This window comes from Protopterus annectens, chromosome 9.part0, assembly GCF_019279795.1.
Source record: "Protopterus annectens isolate FY-2018-M chromosome 9.part0, PAN1.0, whole genome shotgun sequence".
Lineage (NCBI taxonomy): Eukaryota > Metazoa > Chordata > Ceratodontiformes > Protopteridae > Protopterus > Protopterus annectens.
This window is the reverse complement of record NC_056743.1, coordinates 1,193,552,100-1,193,576,593: the sequence shown is the minus strand read 5'-3', so window position 1 is coordinate 1,193,576,593 and position 24,494 is coordinate 1,193,552,100. Positions and strand designations below refer to the sequence as shown.

The window sequence follows — 24,494 nt, the reverse complement described above, 5'->3', positions numbered from 1 at the left end:
TAGATTTTTTAGCATAGTTTTAATAATTGTAACAGTCTATTTATTCCATGTATGTGTCCAAATGTTTTGCACTATGCACTTTGAAAAAGCCGTCATGCTAAGCAGAACGGAACCACCAATGTCGGATGTGCACGGCATAGAATATGTATAAATATGGCTCGTGAATTTGTTGTTTACTATCTATTCATATTTTTAGAAAGATGTACACATACAGATATTGTGAAAAGTGTCATGTTGACGCACAACATATTTTCCCATATTTGTCATAAGAGCGATACAATCTATGAATATTTGAAGCTGATCTAAATTTTACTTGTCAGAAGTATTAACTGCAAAAAATTGAACGGGATTTTTTCCCGCTAATGGGTTTAATGCCGGCCGATGACTTCTATTGACTTGAAGCTTAAATTAGATTGTTTTACTCTTAGTTTAGGGGCTAGAAATATTGCTTTTTAGAGTGAACTGCTAGGAATAGGAAGTTGTAACATGATGTGAGATATATGACAACAAGTTAATTTGGAAAAGAATGAAATGCATTTTTATGAACTTGATGAACTGTGTAACTATCTGCTACTACTTCACCAATTAATTAGATTTTGGGTGTGATTTATTAAATTGATTAATTGAAGTAATGATGTGAAGCTTGACTAATATAAAAAGAACCAGGGTGGACAGTTAATTTATATCTGAAGAAGCGTGCCAGAAGCACGCGAAAGCGCTCATTTATTTGTATACTTTTCGTTTTGGAATTAAAAGGATTTGCTGAACAAGAAGTGCTCTCGTGGTGTATCCTATTGGTTATTTTCTGACATTTAGTGTTTCTTTCCACTTTTTTGTCATCTCCTGCTTGTGTTATGGACCTTAGCTCTAAAGTATCCATTCAAGTAGAATAATCCTAAATCACCTTGTTCTTTGGAGAGAAACATCTTGGCCCTTTTAAAGCTTCTATTTTATTCCTTCCCATGTAAATGTCATAGGTTTTTTTGGTATGGTCCACAATTTTTTCTTTGGTTGATAAAAATGCCTAATTTGTATATAATACTAAAGGGGCTAAAAACAATTTACTGCTTGCTCCATACGAATTGTGTTCACAGTTGAGCTTCCAATGTCTCAGTTTTTATATTGTTTTATCTCTTCCCATATATTATTCACTACCATAGTAGAAACCAGTCTAATCACCCTCCTCTGCCAGTAACTTATACCACAAATCTACCTTTATTGGCTTCCCACCATCACTATTGCACCCCTCTCACAATTGGTCCATGCCTACCATCCCTGCCAGTAACTTCTTATTACCACAAATTTATCTTTATTGGCTTACCGCCATCACTATTGCCCCCCCTCTTACAATTGGCCCTTGCCACCATGCCATTTGCATTACATGATATAGCTGATAAGGCAATTATTCTGATAAGCTATTGCTTTCACATATTCTACATGGCAGCTTTTTAATTTTCCAATTAGTATCTTACACACAGTAATGTTTGGCATGCTGCTGCTATGCTGTTTGTGTCTAATTACCTCAGTTTGAATCCATGTCACATTTTTCCTGAATTTTTTGCTTCCATAATAAATGATCAACAAAGTATGTACATTTTCATTTTGACACTACAACCCCTTTTAATACACAAACACAAAACTGTATATGCTTTCCATAAAGGGAAGATACGAATTCATATAGAGGCAGTTGCCCCAAGTAAACAGCTACAACCACAGGTTTTGCCTTTTCTAAAGTTAAGTTTAATCATATTGGAAGAGCAAGTTAGAGTCCACGTTCCCGTCTTATACAATACCATCCATTCTTGCCCCGTTTCTGTTTCCCCTCCCAGGTGTGAAAAACAACTTGCATGCTCTCAGTTTGCTGATTTTTAGCCTTAGGGAAAAGTTCAATGACCACTGTTAAATGAATTGACTAGATTGTGCACTGTTGTGTTTTACACTGAAGTATTTAAATGCTGCTAGGAATGCATCTACTTGCAGAAGAATTCCCTTTAATGGGTTTTTGGCGAATTTCTGGGAAGGGGTTGACTCGAAGTATTGAAGAGGCAGCAGCTTGGTCCTCTTTACATACTTTTACAAAGTTCTACAAACTGGATTCCTTTACCAGGTCCAGAACAGACTGTGCTAGGATAATTTTTCTAAGGGCTAATGAATTTTTTATTTTATTTCCTTTTCCCAAATGATTTCTAAGCTGTGGTCTTCTGTCCAGATTGTGATCTAATGAACATAGTACAATTGAGCAAGTAAACTTAACCATAGCAGTAGATCTCTCTGTTATAGTGGTTTACTCCTTTGTGTTTTTTTTTTATCACCATGGTATCGCACAGGAATATGTTCCAGACCCAGTTTGTGCCAACATTTCTCTCCTTGCACAGTCCCCCATCATGTTAGGAAAAAAAAATCCTCAAAAGAGAATCTCTCTAACCTTTCAAAAATCATTTTAGAAAAAAAAAAATCCTCAAAAGAGAATCTGTCTAACCTTTCAAAAAAAAAAAAAACATCCAGGAACTCCCACCAGAATAGATCAGGATGATTCAGATTTTGTTGAAGCCCAGAATGGCAAGCTAACTTAAATCCACCAGAACAGATTGGGATAAGATGATATTCCAGATTTATTGATGTTCAGAATAACAAAGGACCTCCGTCCCAAACAGGACTTTAACAGCATAAACATCTTCATCCCCCAAAAAACTTGCTATATGTTTATGGCGCAGTCATTCATTCAGTCCTTGTTTTGTCCGGAGGACAGTGGATATGTTTGGATGTCTATGTTTTGTTTTATGTATTTATTTATTTTGACCAGGTAAACCTACTGGACATGTCCCTTTTGAGAGGTGACCCAGGGAACTGTATCAAGAGTTGTACAGTAATTAAATGGAGGTGGAGGTGGGAATCAAATGCTGTACCCTTGAATACAGAAAGTAGCTCATTAAGAGCTTAGAGTGTAATACTCTGCAATAAGTGCCATTGCCGGTGACTCAAGGATTTTTTTGCATTTCCATGTTTGAGCCAGCTACTGTCAGTTCTTGATGCTTCCATTTGATCTCACCTGGCCTGACCTGGGAAAATGGTGCTGGATGACTTCTTTCATTCCTAATGTCTGAGAGCAGGGTGTCTGCTGGGCCTGGAGAAAGGGAATAAATCTTTGTATTCGGGCCAGCCAAAGGCTTCCACAGCAGGAAATTCCAAACAGCTTTTACTGTAACAGTAAAGACGCTCAAACATCTACTTCTTTGGGAAGTAGGCCCAACTGTTCTGTCGTAGATGATTGGCTCTTAGCTGCCCTGTCTCCAAAAGTTTGGGCCTCCAGGATGTGTCTTATCATAACCTTCCTTTCTCTGGACATTACAGTGAGTTTGCAAAGGCTCAGCTGTTTACATTCATCAATTCCAGTTTAGAATGGTGTTAATTACCATGCATGTCTGTCTCTGGATCACGTAATTTAATTTGACGCAAGTTTGTAAGATGTTTGCTTCATAAAGGTTTCAGCTTAGCTTCGTGTAAAGGTCTTAGGACTGAGAGCTGCAGCCAATTCTAGTGGTGCCTCTTGCTATACTTTACATGATGTTGCTTCAGTAGACAGGGTTTATTTTTCTCTGAGTTTGGACTCTGTGTACCATCAACTCCAGAATATCCAGGCTTTACAAACAGCACTTCCTTTTTTTATTTTTTTTGCTCCCATGCCCCCTTTCATCCAGATGAGTCACTTGATGTTCTTTGTAGTCAGTGTTGCACTACATCTTGGGTCTTCCTGCCATACAGAAGCCCCGGCCAGATTTCCAGAGTCTTTGCGTCATCGCTAGCTGACTGACATTTGAAGACCAGTGTTTGGACATTAGGGTATTAGGAGGACATCTGCCACCATCTTCAGTTCTTTTTAGCAATGCTGTCCAGTGCTCTTCATGTGTGTTCAGAACACACACACTGACCGTCGGGCAGCTCATTTTCCCATAGAATTTCTTCTTCCAACAAATAAGAATCCCGTTGGGGAAATTTCTCTATTAAATTAATGTTCAGAAATTCAGAAAAGTCAACAATTGCTTGAAGTGTGGAAAACCACAAAAGCAAACCAAGAACTTAAAAAAGAAAGGACGGCATGGAGGCTGGAAACCACTGAAATCCACTTTATTAAGCCATTTTGTCCCCATTACACGAGACTTCAGAATAAATAAATGTACTGACAACCACTTTATATATACTCATCGCACACCCTGATTGGATATCTAATTAATGCTTATAACCAAAATGTTATAATTCAAGCAACAACTTTTAAAAACACTCTTAAACAATTACATCTAAACCTAAACATTCAAACCTCCAATTTGACATAAAATGTATATGATTGTATTTTAACACATGTATAAAAAGTAAAAAACAAAAACCTGTATTTTTTACCATTCTGAACAAGCTTTCAACTTTAAAATACTTTTAATGGAACATTGATCATTTAGTCCTGTGGGTGCCACAGCATTTAATCTAAAATGCCATTGTAGCTGTTTTAATTCTAAAAACTCATTCAGAGAGCCTCCCCCTCTCACCAAGAACAACATGATAAATTACCACAAGCTTGAATGAATGCTGATCGTATAATACCAAATGTCTAACTAAAGCATTGTCCCTATCTTTCTTTTTATTACTGTAATTGTGCTGATAAATTCTGGTATAGAGATGTCTTATAGTTTTTCCTATGTAGAATGCTGGACATTGCTGACATATTGCTAAATACACCACCCCTTTTGGTGTTATATTAGTACTTTTTCTTCATTTTAATAACCCCATAGTTGTAAAGCATCACATATTCTGTCTCTTAAGATATATTGACATTGTGTACTGGACCCGCACTTAAGCATCCTACCTGCATACTCAGTGACTCTATCCCTTTCCACCATATTTTTTATACAGGTGTCCTTTTGGTATACAATCTTCTGTACTTGCCCAACCACTTTAATGTAGTCGCGATCGATCATAAAAACACACCAGTTTTTCTCTACAACAGCCTTAATATCATAAAAATCTTTATTGAATGTCAAAACTAGGGTCCTATTAAAGTTATCATTCATGCCATAAATCTCTGTGTTCTGAACAGAGGGTCTAATATTCCCTGTAATACCTAAAAGGGGAGTAAAATAGCCAGTTTGTCTCTTATGTACAACTTCCTGAAAAATGTCAAGAAAAAGATTTGGGTAGCCCCTTGGTTTTTAAAATCCTACATTATACCTGGAATTCTGTTTCATCAGAAACCATTCTAGCCAAACAAACACGCTGCTATTTTACCAGTGACTTTTTCTGATGGGAAGGATTACAACTGGTGTAGTGTAATATGGTGTTAGAATAAGTTGGTTTTATGTAAATATTTGAAATAAAAATGCCTTTAACTCTATCCTTAGATAAACTTATGTCTAGGTAGTTAATGCCATCCTCAGAAACATTCATAGTAAACTCTAAAAAGGTGGTGGTAGTGTGGAGGTGTCTAAAAAAATTCCTCCAATCTGTCCCTAGTATTGGTCCAGAAAATAACTATGTCCAAAAAGCGTGCATAAAATTACCATAATTTTGCAAATTCACTGTTAAAGAATACATAGTTATCTTCCCCAATGTGTTAGCACTATGTTTGCAAAAGTGGGGACACATGCTGCCCCCATGGCAACTCCTTTCTTTTGCCTAAACAGTTTTTTGAAAACAATGAAATTGTTTTCCAGTACCACTTCCATAAGAGTCGTAAGAGTAGATATCCTGCTATGGTCCAAATTAGTAAAAGCACTTAGATATTCAAAAAAAATTTGATACCAATATCGTGATGTATTACCGAGAAATTGTCAATCAAATCCTTAGTTACAAAAATAAGATTGTCATAATAAAGGTCCTGTGTAACTATACCTAAAAAGTCCCATGAATCTTTGAAATGGGATGGATGTTTAGTAATCAAATTATTGGTATGTTGTTCAATATATTGAGCTATAAAAAAAGTTTTCGAAGCCCTAGCATCCACAGTAGGTCTAAACAGTGGATCGACCAAATCTTTATGTATTTTAGGAATCCCGAAAATAGCAGGCGTTTTGGGATTCTTAACCTTTAAAAAGTCTAAATCTGAAAGAATAATCTGGTCGTTGAGTAATAAGTCTTCCAGTACCAAATCTATTTTATGAAAAGCAATATTCAATGTGAGAGTGTTCAATCTCGCCGTTTGTTCTTACACCTGGGTTAGGAGCCGATCCTCGGCTCCGTGTCGGCCGCTTGGCAAGCTCTGCAAGCTCGAGGCTCTCGAGACCAACTCTTAACTCCCACAATCCCTCTGCCTTTACCTCAGATCTAGTTTACCGGGCTGCAACGCTCCATCAGATTGATGAGGCCAACTCAAGCGCAGATTAATTATTTTCTTCTTATATTTCTTCTATTCAAAAAACTTGTTCCTTAACTGACTGTGTGTGTGTGTGAGTAGTATCTCGGGTTTCGGTTTCTTATCTTTATATACTTTTATATACTTTACTCTTTATTTCCCTCAGGGCCCTCAGGGCCTACTTTTAACTAGCTAACTTAGACTTGTTTACTGGCTTTTTATTTTTTTTGGATAGATTTGACAAAATTGTTACTGAATTTACTGGCTATTTGGACTGATTTACCATTTGGCTATACCTAACTTGACATGTCTGAGAAAGCTAAGTCTGGCTTTAAATGCTGCCATTGTGGGGGCAGAAGATGTCTGGTCTTGCTGGAAGGCATTCGGGTGCTCTCTTCCTCCTCCTGGGTCACCCTCGCCGATGAGTTGATGGAGCCGACTGCCTCGAAGGCTGGGGGAGGCCCCGGACAGATGGAGCCAGTGACAGGTATGGGAACGCATTTTAGTTCAGCTGCTTTTTCTATGCGTATCTGAACCATTTGACCCACCACTCACACTACAGAGGATCTAATCGTTACAGCACATCTCAATACCCTACATTTTATTTGCAAACTCGGCCCATGAGGCTGATCTCATACGCAGCCGGGATCGAGAGTAGGGCAGCAGCTTCAGCTGCGATGCGCTTTATGTTCATTTATGGAAGCCTAAGTCTTCTTCCTTTACTAACGCCTCTATCTGAAGTGGTGCCACTCAGCCCCCAGTAAAGTAAGACCTTACCCGTGTGAGCAGTCCGCTTTTTCCCCATCCCAGACTGCATCCCCAAAGCAAAATGCGGGTGGGAAAATGCTCGAAACCCCAAGGCTCCCCTGGCGGCAGAGGGGTCCCCAAAACCAGGTGACACAGCACTCCTGAGGAGAGGCCCACTGTTACATCAGACAATTGGGTAAAAGCTGTTACCAGAGGCTGCAGAATACCCTTCCTATGGCCCCCACCCGAAGAAAAGTTAGTTCCAAAGAAGACAGGGACTGGAGGCCGATTCTGGACCTAAGCAATCGATGGTCACGCTCAATCATCCTTCCATTTTTACAGAAGGACGACTGATGTGCTCAATAGATCTGAAGGACGATACGGATCACTTGCGCCTGCTGGGAGCCAGCCACTTTCAGGGTTTTCACCAAAATGCATGAGTGTGGGTAGCCTCACTTTGAGACGCTTGGATTCCAGGTAGATCTGGACGACTCATGGCAGCTTCTCTCATTGCGATACCATTGGGAAGACTGCACATGAGAGTTCTACAATGATCACAAACACATACAAAACCTAGCCTGGTGGTTGGACTTGCGGACTTCCAATCAAGACCAGACCATTTACCCATCACTGACCACGGACGCTTACAATCTGCACATCAATGTTCTAGAGTTGAGGGCAGTGTTCTAGCGCTGCAACACTTTGCTCCCCTTCTTCCTCTATATCAGCTATGCAGAGAGGCCATGAGAATCTGGCAATGGGCGGAGTTCACGGGTCGCCCTCAAACAGTCAGTTATGGCGACATTTTTCAATGGGGCCAGGAAGTCCCCTGGACGCCCTGGTCACAGATGCCCCCGGGGTCTCCTGTACGCTTTCACGACACCCCCTCGGGTCTCCTGTACTCCCTTCCCTGATTGCAAAGTTTCTGCAGAAAGCCAACAACCTGCAAAGGACGATTATCGCTTGCCCCATTCTGGCCTCGTCAGATCTGGTTTCCCCTGGCTCTGGCACACATTGAGAACCCTCTACTGACCCACTCGTCAGGGGGCTCCCACCCCAACTAGCAGCTTGGCTGCCCGCCTTCAGCCAGGTCTGATCTTCTTTCACCTGCTGTTCAGAATATACTAGTGGCTTCTCATAAAGCTTCCACAAGACTTACACTAGTAAATGGGCAATTGGACCCTGTTATAGCTCCCTTAAATAAGATCTTGGAGTTTTTAACTGAATTGTTCCACCAAGGAGCTTCTCCTGCCACTTTGAGAGTGCAATTGGCTGCCATTTCCAACTTTCATGTGGAAGAATGTGGGGCCCCTATTATGGCTCACAGACTTTGTAAGGCCTTTCTGAAAGGATCTTTCCATATTAGACCACCAGTTAGAACTCCTACATCACCTTGGAATCTGAACCTTTTATTATCTAAATTGCTACCTCCTTTTGAACCAGCCTCTTCTTGTCCATTAAAGTATTTGTCGTGGAAGACTCTCTTTTTGGTGGGCGGTGTCAGAGCTTCAGGCTCTTTCTATTAAACACCCTTATTTGATCTTTCACTCTGACAGTATCTCTTTGCACTAATCCGTCCTTTCTCCCCAAAGTTTGCTCCGTTAATAACATCAATCAATCCATTGAGCTCCCTACCTTTTTCAAAACCACTCCAATAAGTTGGAGTATATGTTACACAAGTTGGATGTTCATAGACAACTTAGATTTTACCTGGATAGAACAAAGGATCACAGGAAAACAGATCAACTTTTTGTAGCCTTTGCAGACAGCAGGAAAGGTATAGCAGTTACTAAACGAACCCTTTCCAAATGGCTAACTGATTGCATTATATTTGTTTATGCTGCTTCGGAACAAACTTTACCTATCAAACCCAAGGGGCACTCTACAAGATCAGTATCTACATCCCTGGCTCATGCAGCTCGCTACCATTAGACACTAAGCTGCCACTTGGTCTAAACCACATACATTCATTTCTCATTACAAGGTAGACAGGGTTTCTAGGGACAGGGCAACCTTTGGTTCCACTGTGCTCAAGAACGTTCTTCAGGAACATGGAGCTGGGGGAGGCTACCCAGGTGTAAGAACAAGCGCGTAGATTGAACACTCTCACATTTAGAAGTTATGTCCTTACCATAACGTTCCATATGGAGTGTTCATCTAGCCTTTGTTCTCACATTCCCACCCTCAGGAAGAACGTCCAGTTTGGTGTCTGGTTTGGTTTCTCCTGTTTTTCTGCATTTCGCAGTTATTGTGTATATATGTTTATATATATATATATATATATATGTATATATGTTTCTCTCAGTTATGTTGTTTGACATGAATGTCTCTCTCTCTCTCTCTTGACTTCTGGTTTGCTTGCAAACTAGATCTGAGGTAAAGGCAGAGGGGGATTGTGGGAGTTAGGTTGGTCTCGAGCTTCTTCTCGATGCAGAGCTTGCCAAGCGACATGGAGCCGAGGATTGGCTCGAACCCAGGTGTAAGAACAAAGGCGATGAACACTCCACATGGAACTTCTAATTTCATTCACACTATACTCTTGGGATGTATTTGTAAATAAAATAGTAAACATTTTGTTTATATAGTCATTCTTGTTCATGATCACAATACCCCCTCCCTTGTCTGGTTGTATGATATGTAAATTTTCATTGTTGCATAATTGCTGTAAAAGGCCTACTTCATCCCTTGGCCAAGTTGTGTAATTCTTGGCCCCTCTTTTAAGTAACTTGTGAATCTCTATCTCACACATTTTTTCAAACACTAAGGTAAATAGTAAGGTTGGGGGTTGAAAGAACTCTACTTTTTACATCTGGCTTGTGTGTTATTTTGAACATTAGAACCATTGAAATAAAATGCTAAATTTAATTTCCCTAAAAACAACTTTTAAGTTAATCAACACCTCATCTATTTTAGCCCTCCTATCAGGGACAAAAGTGAATCCATTTTCAAACAAATTAGCACAAGATTCTGTAATAGTTTTGTTGCTGTAGTTGTAAATCTTGAAATCACCACTCACGTTTGTGACAATAATGTGAGCACTATTGCAGTTCATTTCACTGTTAGTAACATTATGTTCAAATAATGGTGTTAAAAATAACCTCTCCCTCTCTCTCCCTCTCGTGACACCGTTCTTGCTTTGTGTGGGAACAAGGGAGGACTGGATTTTGACACTAAGATAAGCTTGCTATCCCAAGGACTTGTTTTCTTCCTAAGAGAAACAAGGAAACCCAACACTAGGAAATAATACCAGGCAAAATGGAAGAGATTCTCCACCTGTTGTCACAGCAAGAACACCAGCCCTTCTCAGGAAGATGTTAACTCAGTGTTGAAGTACCTGTTAGGCCTGTTTAGACCAGGACTGTCCAACTCCAGCATTAAAGTGCATCCATCTGCCATATTAGCTTGCCTGCAAGGTGCTCTACTTATATTCCCGCACCCTCACATGAAACTTTTCCTAAAAGAGTTGATTCACTTGAGACCACTGAAAAGAAACCCTTTTCCTGCCTGGGATCTAAATTTTGTGTTAGAAAAACTAATCTTGCCATCCTTTGAACTTGCTGCCACTGGCTGTCTAAGTTGCTCACCTGGAAGACCACTTTTGTTACAGCTGTCACATTAGCTAGGAGTTTTCAGAGCTACAAGCTGTTAAGTGTTAAGAACCTTTCACTGGAGTAGAGTAACCCTCAGAACCAGAGCTTACCCTAAACCAGACTATCCACCATCTACTAATCTTCTTCCCAAATCTACAGAACAGGGCAGAACAAGTCCTTCATTCCTTGGATGTCCACAGGCAGATCAGGTACTATATAGAATTGACAAAAAAATCCCCAATAAGCAGAGCAATTACTGCTGACTTTCACAGAGGGCAAACCTGTCTCTAAACCATTTCAAAATGGATAGAAAACTGCATTAAGTTTTGTTATTCATACCATGAAAAAGACCTACATAGGCATGTTAAAGCCCACTTCACCAGGCATGGGGCAGCTATTGCTGCCTCCCTCACAGATCATCTTACCCAGGCCATCCTAGAGGCAGCTATATGGAACTCTGTGCACACCTTTACAAAACACTATAACCTAGGCAATGTCTACAGGGCTAGAACAGGATTTCACTATCGCCATCCTGCAAAACTTACTTTCTACGGTCATGCAGATGACCTACCACCAACGCATTCGTTTTAGGAGTTTCTCCCAAGAGTCAGTACTGCAACATTGCCTAAGAAGAATATAGTATAATTCTGTCCCACTTACTATAAATGTTCAAGTAGAGTGCTGCAGTACATACTTCCACCCTCCAATCCCTCTGTCTACTGACAGCCTAACTCCTGTTTGTGGGTTGCAAGATGTAGAGGAGTTCTCTGCAGATAGTCCTCTTATCTCTATCATCCCTGCTCTACCCTCCTATCTTTTTCTCCCTTTACACTCAAGTTCAGGCACTTGGGAAGTTCATGCTATACTCGAGCATCAGACTGCTTGTTCACAGATTAGAAAGACCTGAAGACAGCATTGACAGACGCACTTCTTATATAATTTTGAAATTCTGTCATATTTCAAATGTATTAAAACCAAATTTGAGGTAACAATACATTTATTTTACAGCAGCTGATTCTTTGGTTGAAAGGTTGCGATATTGAATATTGGAAAATAACTGAGCCACGACATGGTGCACTGAATTATCTTTAAAGTAATCCATGTAATGTGGGGATAAACCACTCCTCCAAAGAAATCAGGCCTTTGTAGTTCAGACTTTCTTTATTAATTTAAACTTATAGCCAGTCCTTTCTCTTTGTACAAGACATTAAGGTCCAGTGTGTTCAAAGCCTAGTGGAATCTTTGAATGTGCAGGGGGCATTGTTCTAAAAGGGGAATAGGCAGGTATATTGTCTGAATCACTGCAGAGGTAGTACATTACAATGTGTGTCTGCCATCTAGACCTTAACAGCATTTTAAAGGAGGGGGGATTAGTAGGGGAAAACTCTCCCAGCAGCAGTATGATGCAGACCTAGGACACAGTAGGGTTGCCACCTTTTCAAATGGCCAAAGTGGGACATTTTTGGTACAAAATATCAGATTTTACAGGCCGACACATACCCACGGTCAGTACAAAGTTTAGAACTTGACTTTTTTGACTAAATAAAAGCTTATTCTTGTAGCATTTTAGTTGCTTATTCTGTTTCTTATAACATTTAGGTATTTTAGATACAGAATAACCGTTTTATGCAACTATTGCGTAAAATATTGGAAATAATTTTGTCCTAAAATCTCAGGACATTTGCCATTTTTACAATTTTTTGTCAGGACACAACTGCCCAAAGAGGGACTGTCCCTTGCAAAGTGGGACAGGTGGTATCCCTAGGACACAGTGGTTGTCTCTTCAACTCCATACCTTCCAAAAAGTCACCGGTTAGACAGCCAGAACTAAAGTACTCTTTAATGTTAACAACATTAATCCACAGTTAAGCGCTTTCATCCTATCCAGAATTCTTCATAACTGTGGAGAACCAAACTAAAAAGCAAGTTAAAATAGAGTGTGAACCTCCCCCACCCTCACCAGCATCAGCCAGTAAAACACATGCTTCAGTTAATACCTTAAAGAAGTGTAACTAAAGCTTAAACAACAGAAGCTCTCCTCCTTAATTCACTAATAACAAACACTGTCATTAAGTCCTGGAAAATTTGAAGCATCAAGTTTTAGTTGCCAACACATTTCTCTGTGCAGAAGCCTGTTTTTCCAGTCACCACAGTAAATAGATCTCTGCACTTGTTCTAATATAAAAAAGGTAAACTTTGTAAATCTCTCGGGTCAAGGAGTGTCTTGCAAGTGCACTTTTACAGTCATCTTTCTGAATACTATACAAGTGATGATAAATACGCTTAGAAAAGGCATTTTTAGTTTTGCCTATATAGAAGGCTGAACATGCCTCACAGGAAGCCATGTGTACAACTCTAGATGTCTTGCAAGTACAAACTTTAGTAACATCAGTTTGTCCCAACATTCCCCTTAAGAAACCACTCTAGTTGGTGTTTTTATCAGCACTCTGCTTGCCCCTCCCTGGTCTTCCACTCCTCTTAAAAGACCTAGGGAACTGGATTTCTCTAAGAACCAGGATTCGGAGGAAGAGTCCTTAGCTCACTCTTCTCAGATCCCTTCCTCCTTGGAATCCTCTTCCACTGAACCATAGTCCATTAGTCCATATTCCCCTTTAGAGGAATTCTCTTTTGGGGACAGTTACCCTTATGAAAGAATTATTTAAGTGGGATTGCTTTCAAGTTTCTGATATCCAGAAAAGGTATTATGAGCTCTTTCAAATGGAGTCTCTAGAGCTTTCTGCTGTTCCACCAGTTTTTGCTGCTCTTCTGGATACCTTTTCAGCAGCTTCTTTGGCCCTGTTTTTTCAGCCCCCAGCTCCCAGGAAACCTGACAGATTTTACAAGGTGCCTGATGACTAAATTTCTGTATAAATGTCCTTCTGATGAACCTTCTGTGGTATCTCTCTCACTCTTCTAACAAGCCTTCCAAGCTGTTGCCCGCTACCTAGCTGCTTTCTTCAGATAAGGATAGTAGGGCCATGGAGAGGCTGGGCAAAAGGTTTATACTGCTGCCACTTTATCTTTTAGGGCCATTAACTACCAGACTCGTGTGACCAGGTATTTTTTAACCCTCCTTTATCTAGTTTCTCAGGTAATTTCTGATCTTCCTGACTCTGAAGAGAAGGCTTCTGCCTTTCCTTGTTGAGTCCCACCTCAAAAGTTGCCCATCACTGTTAAATGCTCATTCCTTTTTGGGCATACTTCAACCTCCTCAAGAACAACTTCCTCTTTTTCCAGGGGTGCTTCATTTTCCTTTGATCCAGGGAACCATTCAAGCTACCTCCCCAGGTAGGGAGAAATTTTTATTTCAGAATGTTTTTGGTTCCCAGGAATGTGGGCACTTTGGGACCAATTCTGGACCTTTCACCGCTCAACACTTATTCTCAAGATTCCTTCCTCTCAGATGTTGTGTCTTCAAACTTTATTTCCCCTCCTCCTTCCCCAGGCCTTTCTGCTCTCTCTGGATCTCGAGGATGCCTACCTTCATATCCCTGTCATCCCCTTTTCAGGAAATGTTTGCATTTCTCTGTTTCTTCCTTGCAGTTTCAGTTCTCTGCTTTGCCCTTTGGCCTCTCTACTGCCCCAAGGGTATTCACCAGATGCCTCACTCCTGTCATTGCTTTTTGCGGGATGATAGAGATTCACATCTTTCCTTATCTGGAAGATCTACTCATTCAAGCTTCTTCCCCCGAGGCCTTGCTTCAAGATCTCCAATTTACTATTTCCCTGTTGCAGTATCTGGGGTTCACCATAAACTTTCAGAAATCAGCTCTGATCTCTTCTCAGGATATTTTTTCATTAGTTGCAGGTTCTAGACCATCCTCATGCTGGCAGCTCTGCCTACCCCCAAGGCCCTATGTCTTATATTACCTTTTTCCATTCTCCTCCTCTTCTGGATTCAGTCACAGCCAGGGACTTCCTTAGAGTCCTCAGTTTCATGGAGTCCACCATTCCCATGCTTCCTCTAACTAGGCTCCATATCAGAAAGGTACAGTGGTACCTCATGTCATTGTGGCTTCAGCGTTGCCAGTCCCTGGTCTTCCTTATTTCAAGCATGAGCTTCAGTGGTAGATTCATCAACTTTCTGTCAACCTGAGGGTTACTTTCCAAGCTCCAGGCCTGACTCAAGATCTCTTTGCAGATGCATCAGACAGGGGTTGGGGGGCTTGTTTCTGCTCTGTCAAGGTTCAGGGTCTCTGGCTTCTTCATCAGAGGTTGGACCACATCATTATAAAAGAGATCAGGGTTCTGCTTCATGCTGTTCAGATTTTTCATTCCCTCCTTCATCCAGTTTCCATCAGAGTTTTCACAGACAATAACACAGTCATGTGGTATGTCAACAAGTAAGTGGGTACAAGGTCCTACCCTCTCTGCAGACTAGCTCTTCAGGTCTGGGAGCTAGCTGTGTGGTATCAAGTGACTTCAGGCTGTTTACATTCCCTCAGAGTACAATGTAGTAGCAGACCCTTTGAGCAGGTCCAGCACACATTCTCAGGAATGGCTGCTTCACAGAGATGTGTTCCTGGACATTGTCCATCTGTGGGGTATTCCTCATGTAGATCTTTTACCTCTCCTCTCAACAGACAGCTTCCTCTATTCCTTTTCCAGACTCCCAAGTCCTCAGTCTGGGAAAATGGACTGCCCTGTCTTCCTTGTAAGGAGGTGTTTCTGTATGCCTTTCTTCCCCTTCCTCTGCTATCAAGAGTCTTGCACAATCAGGCAGGACTCTCCCAAAATCTTGTTAGTGACTCCCTTTTGGCCCAAACAGCATCGGTTTCCCCTTCTTTCTCACTTGACCAGGGGCAATCACCACAAGTTACCTCAATGGGTGGACCTTCTCACACAAGACAAGGGGTCTCTTATCCATCCTTACTTGTCCACTTTTTAACTGGCAGAATGGATAATACAGTTTTGATCCCTTAAGGCACCTTTTTTTCTGAGGACATGCTTTGGGCCCTGCAGGAGGCCAGGAAATCCACTACCAGGAAGTCTTATTTGTCCAGATCGAGAGATTTTTTGTCTTTCGCCATCAGGATCCCCTGTGTGCAGCAGTTCCTCCGTCCTCTCATCTGGTCCATGATGGGTTGGCCTATTCAGTTAAAGCTCACCTATCCACAGTTTGCTTGTCTGCCCTTGACTCCTCCTCTGGCCTCTAGATTTGAGGTCAAGTAATTTCTTAAGGGCATTCTTCATATCAGGCCTCCTGAGACCTTAATTTTGGACTTGAAAAATTGACTCTGGCTCATTTTTGATCCTTCTGCTTTAGCTTCTGTACAGTATTGTACTTGGAAGACTGTTCTTTTTGGCTCTCACTTTGACCAAGAGGATATCTGAACTTAATGCTGTCATGGCTGTTCCTCCTTTCTTAGTTTTCCATACAGACAGAGTCTGTATTTGTACTAATCCTTCTTTTATGCTCAGGACGGTCGATAAATTGTCCCTTAATCAGCCTGTTCGTTTGCTTTCCTTTTTTCCTTCGCAGTGAGCCAGTGAGAAGGTTCTTCACGCCTTGGATTTGCATAGACAGCTCAGATATGATTTGGATAAAACTAAAGTTATTCAGAAGTCTGAGCAGCTTTGTTTCCTTTAGGTTCATAGGTATTTACTAGGCTAATGACCACAAGGGCCTTTTTAAGCCTAGCCATGCATCCCAAATCTCTGACTAGTTCTGATACCCTTGATAAGTGTAAGCATGGGCCTGGATGATGAACCATTACAGGTTACCTGTTTGTATCAGAGACAGGTGCCACACCAGGGATGAATTTCCGGTTTTCCATCCAGTTGTCCAAGTTGCACTTGAGTTGGATTAGGGAGGAACTCTGCTTCACATGGATGGGGGAGCCTGTTACATACCTATCTCTCCAGCAGGTGCTATTTATATCACAGGCAAGGTTTAACTCTTTAGAACGGGTAATTCTGGTACTATTTGTTTTGTGGATATGCAGGAGGCCCATCACAGTTGGGTCTGACAGTGCCCAGTATGCCAAGCATAGATCTCCCCTTAAAAGCCTGTAGGAGACTGAATACAGGGATAGGGCCTTGAGGCGGTCTGCATATTACTTATGCCCTGTAGTCTTTTAGTGGGGAACCTCTGTGGGCATTCCAGCTGTTGGATATGCCTGGTTAGGTACATACCAAAGGGGGCATTGTACTCAATGATAGGTCTGATGAATGATGAATACAGTGGAACAACGACTTCTTTGGACTTAGATGCCATACCTTTGTTTATAAGTTGCACAACTTAGAATAATTTCCTTGCCACTGTAGACGCATGATGATCCCCAAGCCCCTGACTATGTGGTCAACTCCAAGGGGTGTGTTGTCAGTATGATAGTTACCAGGGATGGATGACTTCCCAAAGGATACTATTATGAATTTCTTGACATTTAGTTTTAGTCCTGGACTCTGAAACCAGTTGTTTGTCTGTGTCAGCCCCTCCTGGAGAATATTTGTGTCCATGTAAGATTCAGTGACTGCTCCTAATTTGCAATCATCTGCCAATTTATTCGGTCAGAGACTACAGACATTGGCGTTGACTTCCTAGGTCCTGTCTGTGAGCCAGTTGGCTAAACAACGGGTGACATACGGTTTTGTACCTAACCTCTTGAGGCTGTCAACAATTCCCGAGTGGGGTATTGTCAAATGCCTTGCGGTCAAGGTAGGTAGTGTGAATGACTTTGCCCTCATCTGTTGCTTTGGTGACCTTCTCAAAGAAGTCCACCAGGTTGAGTAAGCATGATCTGCCCTTTATGAAACCAAACTGGGTTGGGTCCAGTGTCTGGAGGTTTACTTTATACCGTTGTTGATCATCTCCGTGATAATTCTTTCTATGGCTTTACATATAAGACTAGTGAGACTTATGGGTCTGTAGATGGCCCACATTGGTGCAGTGGGATGACTGTCATCCCAAGTCTTTGGTTTTAGCAGTTTGTAAGCAGACTCTCTTCCTAGATTTCTAAAGCCATTTCCTTTTGTTATTCTTTTCATAGTAAATGTCTTTCCTCTTCAGTAAAGGCTCATTCTACCAGAGCTGTTGCTTCCTCTGGTGTTTTTTTTTTTTTTTTTCCCAAAAGGCTGGATACCAATTCCTTCCTTGAGACTGTTACTTGGTCTTCCGTCTATGCTTTCACTAAGCATTGTAAGTTGTATGTCATTTCCAGGACTAGAGCTGGCTTTGCCAGGGCTATCCTGTATGGGTTTCTGGAGGACTCTTCAGTGTTATCCTGCTCCCAGGTTTCCTCTTGAGCTTTTGTGCTCTCCGTTCTGTTGGGACTACTACAACAGTGATATGGAAGAACATAATACAGTTGTGTAAAATTTTACCATAACAGTAGATGATGATCTATTCATTGTTGCAATATTTGCTCCCTCCCTCCTGCCCCCTCTGCTCTAGCCTGTTCTTATTGTTGTCCTGGCTGCAGAGCTATTCTGTCTTTTCTCCTTCTGGATGCACATGTTCCTCCTTGTCCCTAGGGACATTTTCTTCCTACTGGGGCATTTCGTGTTTTGAATGTGTGCATCCATACATCACGTTTATGCCCTACGCCTTGTGCAGGGAGCATACGTGTGACATACGGCACTAAGTACTAAAGGCTTGATATACTTGCCAGATGTTGGGTTATCCTGGCAGGAGATCCCTTTTATTAGGAATATTGTAACAGTGACAAGAGGGACATCATCTGCTATGGTAAGATTTTACACAACTGTACTTTTACAAATTTACAAGCAATGGAAAATGTTTTTAGTCTCTTTAGTTTTGCATACAGGCCAAGCATATTTTTATCAACTAGAGGAGAAATTGTGAACAATTAATAGAGCTGAAGGAATTTATGTGAGATGGGAACAGGGTAGGAGTTAAGTGGTATAAGTTGAGCCTTCCAGTGAAACAAGATGGTTTAGGATTACCTGATTTGAAGAGATTTTAGAGCTACACAGTTAAGGCTCATACACAAGCAGAAAGCTAGCATTCTAGGTGGAAAGGGGTGATGGCGAAGCAAGGGGGAAATTCAAGAGGTGAGAGAGTGGGATTTTGGATGCATATTCTTAAGAATAACCGCAGTCATGCAGAATGTTATATTCATAGAGTAGCAGAACATATTCTAAATATTTTAAGAATTAAGCCAACACGAGAATTGAGAAAGGAGATTTTTGCCATTAGGGATGACTGCAAGTAGTTGTAAAGAAAATACACAAGAGGGGGGATATAATTTACTGGAGAAGAATGGCAAAGGAACCAAGGCATTGGGCGCAATTAACTGGAGAGGGGAAAGGTAATAGAATGAGATGATGAGAAGTTGATGTTTGGACTCTTTATAGATTGCCTTCCCTACCAGGGATTGATGTCATAGTGTAGGCAGAGGTAAAGGGATAGAGGAATCAGTAAAAGGCCTGCTCTGGTAAAGTTTTTAGTTTACTCTAGAACAGACACTGCTTAGAAAAGGAATAACTAGGGCATATAAAGGATTGCATGGTAACTGTAAGAATCGGAGAAGGTTAGAAAAGATTGGGAAGAGAGTGAAAAAGCTTTTTATAAGAGAACAGTGGGAGAATATATGTATGGTTCCTAAGTATGCAACTAAGTATAAAAAGTTAAGGATATTTGCTTGGAAGTGTTTACATTAGTATTTTATACCCCAAGCAAACTTTAAAGAATTTTTGTCAGGTAAATATCATATGTTGGTGCGATGAGGAAAGAGGTATCTGGGAACATACATTTTGGGAGTGTAATGAGTTGGCATATTTTAAAAATTCCCTACAGAGTTCTTTGTCAGAAATATTTGGTAAGCAAATGGATGTAACTAAGAATTTTTTTAAAAAACTGTTTAGAACAGAGTAAGAACCACACTGAGTCAAAACATTAAAGTAAGCACTTTCGTTTACTCAAATTAGCAAACTTCATCAGACAAGTCAAACACATACATCAAACCTTATATAAGCTTTCAAATTATGACATCACTTCTTAATTGAATAAACCAAGTCTATTTATATGTTTACATATTTATATATTTGTATAATATGCTTAATATTAATGTATTAGTGTTTATGTTTAAAGTACTTGTTTTTAATTTTATTGTATAATAACAAAATTGTAAATTAGAGTGGATATAGTTTTACTGCACTAGACAGGGTCTTTAGCACTTTAAATGGAGGTTTGGTTTATTCAGTTGAGAAGTGATGTCATAATTTGAAAGCTTATATAAGGTTTTTGATGCATGTGTTTGACTTGTCTGATGAAGTTTGCTAATTTCAGTAAACGAAAGCGCTTACTTTAATTGTTTGACTCAGTGTGGTTCTTACTGTGTTCTAAACTGTTTTTAGTTGGTGTTCTGACTTTGTTTGTTCGTTTGTGGTGCTTATGGAGGAAACGACTGCACTTGGGTCTCAAGTTTTATTCAACACTGAAAATCCGATGTCAAATGCTGATTCTGGTGCTATTGGAAAATTGACTGCACTGGTTGAAATGCTTTCGCAACGAGTGGATACTCTTGCTAGTCAAGTTGCAATCACCTGGCCTCGTGGAACAGGAAGCTCCAGAAGTTCCGGTTTGAGCATTTTGGTGAATTTGAATATTCCTAGGTTGTCAGTTAATGCCTCTGGATCGCAGGATCGAGGTAATGTGTCTCCTGGGATTCCTTCATCTGGTTTGCCCTGTTCTGGTTATCGTACTTTGCCTGTGGTTGGAAATATGTCGGATGGACGTATTCAAGTCGACGACAACACTGGTGGAGCCGTAAGTACTTCCTTTGCCATTCCCAGCCTTAACAAATGGTTTAAGGATCCAGTTGGTTTCATTAATGTTGCTTCACAGTCGGATAACTCGAACGTTATTATAGCAGAAAATAATTTAATTAACAACTTAAAAACTTTTGATACTAAATTGTTCCGATTTAAAAAGCTACAAATTGAGGTACAATGTTTAACTGAATGGATTGAGGCAGCAAGTCCCGAAGGGGCTTAGAGAATGGTGTTTCCCTACTGGTTTGATTCCCAATTCAACATTTCATAAAGAACTTTTAAATCTATTTGATCGACAAGGGGTTGAATTTATGAACTTACTGGTTAAAGACTATTGTGCCCAGATGGATATCTTGAAAACTGAACTGGCTGATTTGGATTTGAGCATTCGCTCAGATAAAGATTTTTTACGTTACAAATATGACTTTTTACATATTTTTTCCAGTATTGAGAATGCATTGTATAAGATTAAGGACAATAAAATAAAGAAACTAAACATGGATCAGTTAGCCTATGGGAAAGGTTTGACATATCCCTTACCTCTTTCTAACATTAAAATGAATAATAATATAGATTTTAATTGTGGCTTGATTGATACTGTTGGGAATCTTAACAATATTGATAACAATGGGAGTGTAATGAGCAACTCTATGCCCATTTAGGTGTCCCCTGTGAGAAGAAGTGAAAGATTTGCCAATAGATACAATACTAATGGTGGTAATAACTTAAATACTAATACTGGTGGTATGGGTCCATCTCAGGGTTTTTAGGGGGCCAGGAAAGTGAACTCTGGTGGGCAACAGAACCGGCCACAACAGCAGCAATATTGGAATAAGAAAGCACAGAACAGGAGGAGGAGATAGATATCGCTCTTGGTTCTGTAAGTGTTACAGGTTCTGCTAGTACTCATTTGAAAACAGTTCAAATTTTATTGAAAAGTACCAATGACTTTAAGATCTATAATTACTCTACATTTGTACCTGCCCAATTACTTATTGACATTCTTGCTAAAGGTTTGACATTTGTCCCTTCTACTAGAGGAGACTTGGCTAGAACTCTTATTGACCTTAAGACTTTTACCAGAAAATTTAATTTGAATGTTCTTTTTGGCACTAATTCTAGTCTCACTAAAGAATTTAGAGTTGCTAGTGTCTTTAACCCTGCCTTACATCCTTCTATATTACTTTTTGAAAAAATTTGTGAGAATGACTTTAGGACACTTTTGAATAATAGTGTTGCATGAATCAGAGCTTTTTAATCTGTCTCGCTTGGAGAGGGATGCATTGAAAGGATTGAATTTCGCTGATATATGTGTCATTAAACCTGACAAGGGGGGTGGGTTGATTTTTATGAATAAAGAAGATTATAACAGCAGTATGTGCGCACTTTTGGCAAATGATGCCTATGTTAAAGTTTCTCTTAATGAGATTAATGGAGCATATCAACGAATTAGGGGCTTTATTAATGACCTGTTTATTGATGGATGCATTGATGTTGATTTATTTAATTATCGTTCTATCTCCCACCCCCTTACTCCTATGCTGTTTGGGTTACCTAAAATCCATAAAAATCTGGACAACCCCCCTTTTCGTCCCATAATTGATGGCAGACAGTCCATTACATATGGATGTGCGAAATTTATAGACACTAAACTTAAGGAGTGTTTGAAAAATGAGACCCAGATCTGTAAGGATTCATGGGCATTTTTAGGGGCGATTAATAATCTTCCTTTTTTTGAGAACCTCAATTTTTTCACAATCGATGTCCGTGATTTATATACAGTTATTCCTCAGGACATCGGTTGTGAATGGATAAGGGAATTTCTGTTGGAACAACGTTTTGATGGTTCTTGTATTGATTTAGTGATTTATTTGTTGGAACTTGTACTTAACAACTACGTTTTGTTTGATAAAGAATTTTACCTACAGAAAACGGGTGTTGCCATGGGTTCTACCAGTGGGGCCACTTTTGCTAATACTGTGATGGCCTATTGGGAGAAACCTTTCTTTGTAAGGATTATGTTTTCCATGAGAGGACTGCATGGTATACCTGTTATTATTTGGATGATATTTTTATCCTTTGGAAAGGTGATAAAGTTCAGCTAATTTATTTATTGAACACATTACTAAATTCACTAACTTCTTAGAATTCACTTGGGAATTTCAAATGGATAGAATTTCTTTCCTTGATGTTGAATTGATCAAAGATCTTTCTTTGAATAGTTATATTTCAAAGATTTTTAGAAAGCCAACCTATTCAAATGCATTCCTTCATTACTCTAGTTGCCATCCATTCTTGCAGAAGAGAGGGGTCATGAAGGGCCAGCTTGTTCGGGCTGCAAGGATGGTTTCCTTGGAATGTGACTTTATGGATGAATGCAACCTAGTGAGGGAAATGTTTATTAAATGTGGATACCCCAGTAAATTAGTAGATGATCTTATTGGAGAAGTCCAGTTTAAAAGAATGAGTGGTATTTTCAAACCATTGTTTGCTTATAGTGATAGGATTGACACTGTTGAACTGGTGGAATTCGACCTGAACACCAACATTGACCCTTTGGAAAATAAGAGTTATGAATTAGTGACAGGCTCTAACAGTGTAGTACCTGATTCTAACCAACTTTATGCTCCCTCTGATTTTGATATAGCTAAATTGAGTTTTATTACCACTTTTTCAATTGATGCCCCTTTACTTAGATCAATCATTTCTAAGAACTGGTGTTTCCTTTTGGATGACAATTTAGTTAGAAATAGTGTGGGAGATTCTCCTTTCGTGGCATTCAGGAAAGGTAAGAATCTGAAAGCGTTCCTTGAAAATGGAACCTTGAAATACCATTTACCACATTGTGGCATGTTTAAATGTGAGGCTTGTCGTTGGTGCAAATACGTCAAAGTTGTTAACTGTTTTGTTATCAATGACAAAAAATATTATATCAAAGGCAAATTCAATTGTAATACAAGAGGGGTTGTTTATATGAGTTCTTGCATGAAATGTCCTGCCTTTTATGTGGGCTGAACAGAAAGACCCCTCAAAAATAGAATTTATGAACATATGTATGCAATTGAGAAAATGAACTTGAATAATGCTTTGGCCAGACATATTAATTCTTGCCCTACACATGGGTTTGTTTTCCTTGTTATTGAAAAAACTGTTGACAACATTAGGGGTGGGCCAATGGATTTGAAGTTGGATGAAAAAGAACTGATTTGGCAACTGAAATTGAATGCTTTGGCTCCCCCAGGCTTGAAAGGTTCTGTTTCCATCAGAAGCATTCTTAAAATGAGGGCTCTTACCAGATGAAAAACGTTAATATATTTATATATTTACTTATTTATATATTTCTATAATATACTTAATATTGATGTATTAGTGTTTATGTTTAAGTACTTGTTTTTAATTTTATTGTATAATAACATAAATTTTTAAATTAGAGTGTGTATAGTTTTACTGCACAAGACAGGGTCTTTAGCACTTTAAATGGAGGCTTGGTTTATTCAATTGAGAAGTGATGTCATAATTTGAAAGCTTATGTAAGGTTTGATGTATGTGTTTTACTTGTCTGATGAAGTTTGCTAATTTCAATAAACGAAAGCGTTTACTTTAATTTTTTGACTCAGTGTGGTTCTTACTCTGTTCTAAACAGTTTTTAGTTGGTGTTGTGACTTGGTTTGTTCGTTTGTTGTGCTTATGGAAGATTTCTTTTTAAGCAGGGATCACATTGTCTGAATTACCTAGACATAGTAAAGTTGTATTACATTTTTGCATTGGCTCCAGAAACAATTAGAAAATGGGAATCAGTTTAAATCAGCTGTATTTTGAAGTATTCCATATTATAAAAGAGGTAAAAACTTGGAAGACGGATCTCTTACGTACAAGTAAATAGAAATTGTGGAAACAATAAATGCAGTATAATAATCAGGAGAAGTGAGGTTTAAGGGAAGGCAGGAATTTAGCAATTTATGTAATGTTGGACCGATGATAATTACAATGAAGGAAAATATATGCGAAGTGTAACATATCTGAATGGAAAAAATATGTATTGTTTTCTTTTCTGTTATAGTATCTTATAGTGATATTTAATAAAG

The 24,494-nt window shown here is 39.6% G+C and overlaps 1 protein-coding gene across 1 annotated transcript in view; it reads left to right on the top strand.

Annotated features, from left to right (window-relative positions):
• ZDHHC5 (zinc finger DHHC-type palmitoyltransferase 5) overlaps nucleotides 1–24,494 on the top strand; it is a 1,362,456-nt gene that overhangs the window by 857,422 nt on the left and 480,540 nt on the right. The gene's annotated exons all lie outside the window — the stretch shown is intronic.